This window comes from Moschus berezovskii, chromosome 9 (assembly GCF_049115385.1).
Source record: "Moschus berezovskii isolate FMDL1 chromosome 9, NW_MosBer_1.0, whole genome shotgun sequence".
Classification (NCBI taxonomy): domain Eukaryota; kingdom Metazoa; phylum Chordata; class Mammalia; order Artiodactyla; family Moschidae; genus Moschus; species Moschus berezovskii.
Genome location: NC_142468.1, coordinates 78762787 through 78773102, shown reverse-complemented (window position 1 = coordinate 78773102; position 10316 = coordinate 78762787). Strand labels below are relative to the sequence as shown.

At 38.3% G+C, this 10316-nt stretch overlaps 1 pseudogene; it reads right to left on the bottom strand.

Annotated features, from left to right (window-relative positions):
• Window positions 1–6813: 6813 nt before the first annotated feature.
• On the bottom strand, window positions 6814–8750 carry LOC148776586 (olfactory receptor 4F17-like; annotated as a pseudogene).
• Between the last annotated feature and the right edge of the window lie 1566 nt (window positions 8751–10316).

The following is a 10316-nucleotide window of genomic DNA, read 5'->3' as shown; positions in this document are numbered from 1 at the left end:
AAAGACTCTGATGCTGGGAAGGATTGGGGGCGGGAGGAGACGGGGACAACAGAGAATGAGATGTCTGGATGGCATCACCGACTCGATGGACATGAGTTTGAGTGAACTCCGGGAGTTGGTGATGGACAGGGAGGCCTGGGTGCTGTGATTCATGGGGTCACAAAGAGTCGGACAAGACTGAGCGACTGAACTGAACTGAAACCTTACATCTGCAGGAAGAAAGCACTTCTCCTTTTTTTGCTACTTAAGAATGTGGCAGAAATGTATGCTGAGGTATCCCAGTCAATCCTTATGTTTTGCTTTTTTTTGCACATTTGGTCTCAGAATATTTCTGGAAGGGTGACATTCTGAAGAAGCCACTGCTGGAACCGGCTTCCATTGCAGTCTCTGATGCTGGGCACATGGCTGTCCCCGTCTGTGGCCAAGCACTGGTTACTATTCACATGCCACAGGGTCAGTTTCACTGGGTCATACTCCCAAAGCTGGGAGGGCATGCCATGCTTGGGAGCCAACAGCCCAGAGAGGGAGTTTTCCTCATCAGAGTCAATGATGAGGACATGCTTTTATGTTCAACTCTACCATACCCATATATCTCTTCAAACTGAGCCAGGAAATCCAACAGTGTATGTAAGAAAAAAAAAAAAGGACTAACTATTCATGTTACAATCACTGATGTGATATACTACAGAGTGCCTTTTACTTTATAAATCTGGTTAGTCATTATTCCTCTGTATAAGTATAGTGTAAACATTCCATATGTGAACACAGAACATTTTTGTTCATTGGATAAAAAGCCATGGAACCTTTATGAAGCCTATTTGTGAAATGAACAGTTAGCATAGATCATGTGTGCCATTTTTTCCTATTGTATGATTTTGATGATTATTAGAGAATATCTTTCTGAAAGCAATCTCTTTCCAGGTAGTATACTCGTCCTTCAGACTGCCGGAGAAGACAGAATACCAAGTGAAGAGCATATGGAAGGAAACTGTTTAATCAAGCTACTGTTCTTGAAGTGGGTGGACTGGTGAGTTGACTGGTTGGCTGGCCGGTCGGTTTCTTGTATTGGAAAGAAGAGTATGAAAAAACTGGCCCCTAAGTTTGTCCTCATGTAATGATTTATGAATCCCGAGAGCATAAGAAACAGTGTGTGTATGGCATAATCTTGTGACATTCCATTCTAATACCCTAACTATTCCCAGCAAGTAATTCTGGAGACTTTGGAGGGTGGAGTTATGAAGAATTTAATTGAGTCAGTTTATTCCATCAATGACAAAAATAAAAATTGACAACTCTAGACTTTTCTATTAAACTTCCCACTTTTTGACCATCCCACTGCTTATCTACATTTTCACCAAAAGCAAAAATAATGTCACTGCTAATAAATCTTATAGGACACTGTGGCAGAAAAGATGAAGTGAGATGTGAAGCTGTCAAACCTAGAGTGTTCCAAACTGTTGTTCACATTAAGCAGACACAGTTCATTTTTTCGGAAAGAGAAACAGGAAGCACAGATCTCATGATTCTGGTTTAAATCTATGAACTTGGATTTATTTCTGACCTATTACAGAGAAAGTGATTTATTTATGCTTTGTAAATAAGAGTCTGGGAATCTTCTATCAAGCACCTTATTCAGTGAAATGGTAAAAAAATATCTTTTGGATTCAACATTGATTGGAAAACTGGACAGCTTTAGACTTGAATGCTCAAGCTTCCTTTTTATGCTTCCTTAAAAACCACCAATGGGAGTATTCCACATCTTGATTCAAAACTATCATACATGATTCTCCTTTCAATTTCTCTGTTCTTTTATGCCTTTTAAATTTCTTTATCTCCTCTTCTAGCAAAGTTAAGACTGGTGACTTCTAATACACAAGGCAGGAGATCTGAATTTAATAAGATAACTGAATGTTGAAACTATTATTTTTAGGTCTCTTGTTGTTCAGTCGCCAAGTTGTTGTTGCTGTTGTTCAGCTGTTCAGTCACCAAGTCATGTCAGACTCTTCACAACCCCATGGATGCCAGGCTTTCTTGTCCCTCACCATCTCCCAAAGTTTGCCCAAGTTCATGTCCATTGCATTGGTGAGGCCATCCAACCATCTCATCCTCTGTCGCCCTTAGGCCTCTTAGTGTTTTCTTAATATTAATCAATTACAAGATTACTCTGTTGTGTGAAATTCAGTTCAGTTCAGTTCAGTTCAGTCGCTCAGTCGTGTCCGACTCTCCGCGACCCCATGAATCACAGCACGCCAGGCCTCCCTGTCCATCACCAACACCCGGAGTACACTCAAATTCATGTCCACAGAGTCGGTGATGCCATCCAGCCATCTCATTCTCCGTCGTCCCCTTCTCCTCCCGCCCCCAACCTTTCCCAGCATCACAGTCTTTTCCAGTGAGTCAACTCGTCGCATGAGGTGGCCAAAGTATTGCAGTTTCAGCTTTAGCATCAGTCCCTCCAATGAACATCCAGGGTTGATCTCCTTTAGAATGGACTGGTTGGATCTCCTTGCAGTATAAGGGACTCTCAAGAGTCTTCTCCAACACCACAGTTCAAAAGCATCGATTCTTCGGCGATCAGCCTTCTTCACAGTCCAACTCTCACATCCATACATGACCACGGGAAAAACCATTGCCTTGACTAGACGGACCTTGGTTGGCAAAGTAATGTCTCTGCTTTTTAATATACTATCAAGGTTGGTCATAACTTTCCTTCCAAGGAGCAAGCGTCTTTTAATTTCATGGCTGCAATCAGCATCTGCAGTGATTTTGGAGCCCAAAAAAATAAAGTCTGACACTGTTTCCACTGTTTTTCCATCTATTTCCCATGAAGTGATGGGACCAGATGCCATGATCTTTGTTTTCTGAATGTTGAGCTTCAAGCCAAACTTTTCACTCTCCTCTTTCACTTTCATCAAGAGGTTTTTGAGTTCCTCTTCACTTTCTGCCATAAGGGTAGTGTTATCTGCATATCTGAGGTTATTGATATTTCTCCCAGCAATCTTGATTCCAGCTTGTGCTTCTTCCAGCCCCGCGTTCCTCATGATGTACTCTGCATATAAGTTAAATAAGCAAGGTGACAATATACAGCCTTGACGTACTCCTTTTCCTATTTGGAACCAGTCTGTTGTTCCATATACAGTTCTGACTTTGGCTTCCTGACCTGCATACAGGTTTCTCAAGAGGCAGGTCAAGTGGTCTGGGATTCCCATCTCTTTCAGAATGTTCCACAGTTTATTGTGATCCACACAGTCAAAGGCTTTGGCATAGTCAATGAAGCAGAAATAGATGTTTTTCTGGAACTCTCTTGCTTTCTCCATGATCCAGCGGATGTTGGCAATTTGATCTCTGGTGCCTCTGCCTTTTCTTAAACCTGCTTGAACATCTGGGAGTTCACGGTTTACATACTGCTGAAGCCTGGCTTGGAGAATTTTGAGCATGACTTTACTAGCATGTGAGATGAGTGCAATTGTGCGGTAGTTTGAGCATTCTTTGGCATTGCCTTTCTTTGGGATTGGAATGAAGACTGACCTCTTCCAGTCCTGTGGCCACTGCTGAGTTTTCCAAATCTGCTGGCATATTGAGTGCAGCACTTTCACAGCATCATCTTTCAAGACTTGAAATAGCTCAACTGGAATTCCATCACCTCCACTAGCTTTGTTTGTAGTGATGCTTTCTAAGGCCCACTTGACTTCACATTCCAAGATGTCTGGCTCTAGGTCAGTGATCACATTATTGTGACTATCTTGGTCGTGAAGATCTTTTTTGTACAGTTCTTCTGTGTATTCCTGCCACCTCTTCTTAATATCTTCTGCTTCTGTTAGGTCCATACCATTTCTGTCCTTTATCGAGCCCATCTTATAGCCTGGATGGTATTATTATTATCCAACAACTATTATATCCAAATTTTTTGCTGACTGTTTTCTCTAGTAACTCATATAACTCTACCGTGTCTCAATACTTGGGTCTTAAATATGTGTTAGTGTGTATGATCTGTGTAAATTACAAAACCTATTTAATTTTTGGCTTGCTTTGACAGCTACAAGACTGAGCCAGGTTCACTGTGAAGCTATGAAAGGACCCTATGTCCTGAGTATTTGTGATCCACAGTTCTTTCAGAGTTATGCAATCAGTTTGTATTTCATATTTTTCCTGTTCACATTATTTTGTTGTTTTGATTTATATTTTTAGTGGCTTCTTTTTAGGTACATTCAATTAGAAAGTACAATATAAAGCCAGAACTCTGATTGAGGAATTTGTCTTACTTTTGAAAGTAGCAGGAGAATGGAGAAGACTAAAGTTCTAAGCTCAAAAGTTCTGAAAGGCAATACTGAACCACCTGAACTCTATCAGATTGAGGAGCAAAAGATCTATTAGAATCATAATCCAAATGTGGAAGGGATATATCCAAGGAACAGGAGCAAACCTTAAATGTACCAAGTCTTATAAAAATTACACTGCAGAATCAATAGGGTAGTACTTAATCGGACTGAAGTGATCACACCTTAACATTTTATGCCTCAGAGAGGAAGGAGTAGATCATTTCTGAAGGAATTTATTATATCACCGCTACAGGATCTTTTATATACAATGTGTAACATAGAAAAAATTAATTGTGGAATATGCAAGAAGTAGGGATATGTGATTGATAATTAGTGGGTAATGAGTTAAGAGAAGCAGACCACATAAGACACAATTTTTGAAATTAGAAGAGAGCATAAAATAAATTAAAAGATATAGTTAAAAGACATTAAGAATTTGAAAAACTGAAAAAAATTACACAGAGGAACAGAATATCTCAGAAAGAACCAAGTGGTTTTAGAAATGAAAAGGAAATGTGCAATATTATGAATTTAAGAGAGATTCTTTATTAAAATTTGCAAAATACAAAGGATCATGTCATCTTTAGAAAGGAATATGAAATTGGTAGTATTTCTAGATCCATCGATTTCATATAAATGGATGTAAACTTGTATAAGATTTTAAGGAAGATTTCTGAAGAAAAGTTTTCTTTAATGTAGTAATAAATTATTTATAAGTTCTGAACATAATCTAGTTCTTACAGGCTATTTGAACACTTCAGTGAATTAAGTAGATAGTTTATTCCAAAGCTACATTTTTTGACCTACCTAATCACTGACTCAATGGACTTGAGTTTGGGTGAACTCCAGGAGTTGGTGATGGACAGGGAGGCCTGGCGTGCTGTGATTCATGGGGTCGCAAAGAGTTGGACACGACTGAGCCACTGAACTGAACTGAACTGAACTGAATGATGAACTGCCTAACCCATTTATGACTAGGAAGGAAAAAAGCAAAATCTCTGAAGGTTGTTGATATAGCCATCTTTGTATTTAATGGGCTTCCCTGATAGCTCAGCTGGCAAAGAATCCACCTGCAATGTGGAAGACCTGGGATCAATCCCTGATTTGGGAAGATCCCCTGGAGAAGGGAAAGGCTAACCCGCTCCAGTATTCTGACCTGGAGAATTCCACGGACTGTATAGTCCATTGGGTTATAAAGAGTTGGACATGACTAAGTGAATTTCACTTCACTTGTATTTTTTTTCAGGTTTAAATCTGATTTTATTTATTTATTTATTATTTATTTATTTTTTAATTAATTTTAATTGGAGGCTAATTACTTTACATATTGTATTGGTTTTGCCATACAGTGACATGAATCTGCCCCGGGTGTACATGCGTTCCCCATCTTGAAACCCCTCCCCATCCCATCCCTCTGGGTCATCCCAGTGCACCAGCCCCAAGCATCCTGTATCATGCATCGAACCTGGACTGGCGATTTGTTTCACATATGATAATTTACATGTTTCAATGCCATTCTCCCATATCATCCCACCCTCGCTGTCTCCCACAGAGTCCAAAAGACTGTTCTATACATCTGTGTCTCTTTTGCTGTCTCTCATACAGGGTTATTGTTACCATCTTTCTAAATTCCATATCTTTTAAAGATATTACACTGTTTCACAAACGTCTAAAACATGATGTTAAGAGAAAAAAAAACTCTCCAGATTAGGATTATGATTCAATTTCCTTTCTGAATATGATTTGAAATATTTAATGATTACTTATATATATATATATGTTTATAGAAGATAATAGAATGTTATCTAATTGATAGACTAATTTATCATTTTATAAAGATAAATATAGCAATATAATGCACTAACTTATTAAAGAAAACTTTAGAGAAGGCCTATGTAAAATGCTCTGTTAAGAAATTCGTTGAATAATAGAAAATTTCCTGATAGTGTGGTCAGTGTTGAAGTAATAGTAAGAATCAAATTAACATTAAAATTCTTACTAATTTCAAGTCATTCTTGAGAACAATCAAAATCATGTTTATAAAGACTGGCCACATTTCTCAAATAGGAACTCATTTTTGCAATTCTAGAACACTAAAGAATTGATACAAAACTTTCTTCAAGAGATATACATGATTTCTATATGTGAACTGGGGAACTCTTAACAGTCTTCAGTAACAGGATGCTGCTAAGTCACTTCAGTCATGTCCGACTCTGTGCGACCCCACTGGAGTGGGTTGCCATTTCCTTCTCCAATGTGTGACAGTGAAAAGTGAAAGTGAAGTCGCTCAGTCGTGTCCGACCCTTAGCGACCCCACGGACTGCAGCCTACCAGGCTCCTCCTTCCATGGGATTTTCTAGGCAAGAGTACTGGAGTGGCTTGCCATTGCCTTCTCCGTCAGTAACAGGATAGGTGTGGCTAATTTAGGCTGCTCACAGAAGACATTCTGATAATTTGAGATGATAAGATACCAACAGAAATCCACAGTCTGTCATCATAGCCACTTAATGGCATTTCTAATCTCTTTGTTTCTTAAAGTATAAATGACTGGATTTAGTAGTGGTGTGATGATAGCATAAAATACAGCAAGAAACTTGCCCACTCAAGTGGTGCTGAGTGGAAAAAGAGAGATGAAGATACAAGGCCAAAGAATAACATGACCATTGTGACATGGGCAGTGCAAGTGGAGAGAGCCTTGGATGCCCTGCCCCTGGATTGATGGCAGACAGTAAGCAGAATATAAAAGTAAGAGATCAGCAGTAGAATGAAGCAGATGGTGGCCAGTACCCCACTGTAAGCATGAATCAACATTTCTAAAACATAAGTGTCCAAGAAAGCTAGCTTGATCACCAATGGAATATCACAGAAAATACTATCCAATTCTCTGGATCCACAGAAAGGCAGTTGTATAATTATAGTTAGTTGGCTTATTGAATGCACAAAGCCAGTGATCCATGATGTCATTGCTAGCTGAATGCACATTTGTGTGTTCAGGATGCTAGAGTAATGGAGTGGCTTGCAGATGGCCACATAAAGGTCATAGGCCTTGGACACAAGCAGCACCATTTCGTCCCCTCAAAAAAAATGTCCCCCCAAAAAAATCTGACACATGCATGCTCTAAGGGAGATGGTCTTGTTTGCTTTGAGAAAGTCTGAGGTCAGTTTAGGAGCGGCTACTGATGAAAGGCATAAGTCAATGAATGAAAGATTGACTAATATTAAGTACATAGGGGAGTAGAGATGAAGGTCAGCAATAATTAGCAGCACATTGAAGATATTGCCTAATATGGTGATTAAGTAAAGTGAGTAAAATATCACTAGGAGGAAGGCCTGGAGGTCCCATAAATCACACAGCCCAAGAAAAATAAATCTGGACACTATGGACTGGTTCAGTTCAGTTCAATTCAGTCGCTCAGTCGTGTCTGACTCTTTGTGACCCCATGAACCACAGGCTGTTGCTTCTTCCATTTAGTTCACTTTATTCTAATTTTATCTGAAGAAAAAACATAAAAATATATTTTCTGAATCAAGCAGTTTTCTTATTTATTGCTGATGGAAGCATTTACTTAACATTGTCAATTTGGAAAAAAACTGTCCTTTTCTTGTAAAGCTCAACATTCAGACATCCTGTGGTCCAGCAATTTCAGTCTCATTTGCATGCTTGAGATAAATTCTTACAACTGTATATATGGAGATATTTATAATTATACATATAAACAGGACAGTGGAATATTATTCAGAAACAACATATAAAATACAACTATATTTAATGACAGAAATGTAGCTTTTTGAGACATAGTAATGAAGAAAAAAGAGGTTATCATAATTTTTATAAAGTGAACAGCAATAAAAAATGGTGTATTTTGTAGGGACTTCTATGTATAAACTATGTATTTTAAATGATGTAAGTAACTCCAGCTGTGGGGAAGTAAGGATCAGGATGAGTATGCACACATTATCAGCTGCATGATATTATGAGCTATTTAGGTCTTATATTGCTGCTGCTGCTGCTAAGTCACTTCAGTCGTGTCCAACTCTGTGTGACCCCATAGACGGAAGCCCACCAGGGTCCCCCATCCCTGGGATTCTCCAGGCAAGAACACTGGAGTGGGTTGCCATTTCCTTCTCCAATGTGTGAAAGTGAAGTCGCTCAGTCGTGTCCGAACCCTTAGCGACCCCACGGACTGCAGCCTACCAGGCTCCTCCATCCATGGGATTTCCTAGGCAATTAGTCATGTTTTTATAGCTATAGTTTTGTTTGTAAATAAAGAAGCAAACAAATTCAAAATAGACATTGAGGAATTTGTGAATATACTATGAATAAAGAATTATGATTAATTCAATGCTGTGGCCCTGAGGTTTTACCTGAATATAATCTTCCTGTTGTCTGTAACTGAAGCTATTGATGATACAAGTTTGGTTTAAATCCATTGATTTATCAGGTACCAAGGATGAAAATAAAAAGAAAATTAGAAAATAATAGATGTAGGAGGGGCTTTTAATTTTTTCCAGTGTGGTAAACAGGAATTTATATTGAACATTTTCTTACTATGATCTGTGATCACTTTTGAGCACTTCAGTGAAAAAGAAATAGATTGTAGGTGGTGTATGATTTATCAAAGAATAAAAGCTTATGCCTACTTTTTCACCTAGTCGTAACGTAATAAGTTGTAAATATTATTTTAGTTAAATCACAAAGGGCAAAGTATTACTGCTAAGATAATTGTATAAAAACTGTATTAATAATACTGTTAAAATAATTGTATGAAATAGGTATGTAATTTTCAACTCTACCCTAAGTAGGAAAAGTAAGCCTAAAGATTCTAAGAGCATAGTTGAAAATCAAATGAGTTAGAGCAGAACTCATACACAAAAAATCAAATGTTAGGACAATTAAAAATAAAAATAAATGGGACAATTTATTTTCTTCTTTGAGTTGCTAATTTCACGTCATGGGAAAGCTAAACCTTTCTCTTTCTTTGTCACTCTCTCTCTGAATACCTCCCATATGCTAGAATTTTCACCCATATTGTCTAAAGTAATCTTCACAATAACCAAATAAAATAAAATAAGTGAAATATTTGTTACTATTCTGAGTTTGGCTCCCAGTGTAACCTGTTAGAGTCTCAGAGCTGGGAAATAGCTTGACTGGAGCGCAATCCTGATTCTCTCTGATGCCAGTCCTTCATCTGTGCTGTCATTCTGTGTCTCCTGTTCAATTCCAAGAGCATAATTCCATTTCCAGGGTAACTATTGACTATTATGGGCTTTGAAAGATTTCTCTCCATAATCTCTATCAGGTTCGTTCCTGAGTTAAATTAGTAACTATCACTTTTCTCAATATTTGGAAATTTCTGTTAATTACAGTTACAGATCTGTGCCTAGAACATAGTTTTCCTGAAGTCAAGAAAACTGCAGGCCCTGATGACTGTGGATCTGTGAGGACCTAAATACTACCTCAAAGAGGGCATCTACATAGCTGTGAGATTGTGTACTCATTTTGATTATGTAGAGAGTCCAGAAGGTCCACCAATACCTTGGAAGAAATCTTTGATGTTTTTGAAAGTTATGCAACAATTCCTAACCTTTCTAATTAGTGTGCATGGAAATATGGCATTAAAACATTGTCTTCAATATGATAAGGAAGGGAACTAAGGGTGAAGTTAAGAAATTTAAGGTGCGGAGTGTATCTCCTTACAGAGAGACACCATATTTGACCACATTTCTTCCCAAGAATAAAATATTGTCCATATTCTAAATAGAATCTGAAACAGAATCATATTGCATCAAAACAAAGAATCTACTTTCTGCTGTGACCAGCATTCATGGGGGAGTGTGAGGCATATATTTAGTATAGAGAGAGGCCTCTGGAGTAGGAAATTTTTCAAGCTACTCATGCTATGTTCCTTTGAGACCACTTGATTCTGGTCTCTCTGAATTAAGAACATCATCTGGAAAGTGTGCCTTTTGTCAAGGTTAGGGTGAGAACTGGTGAGG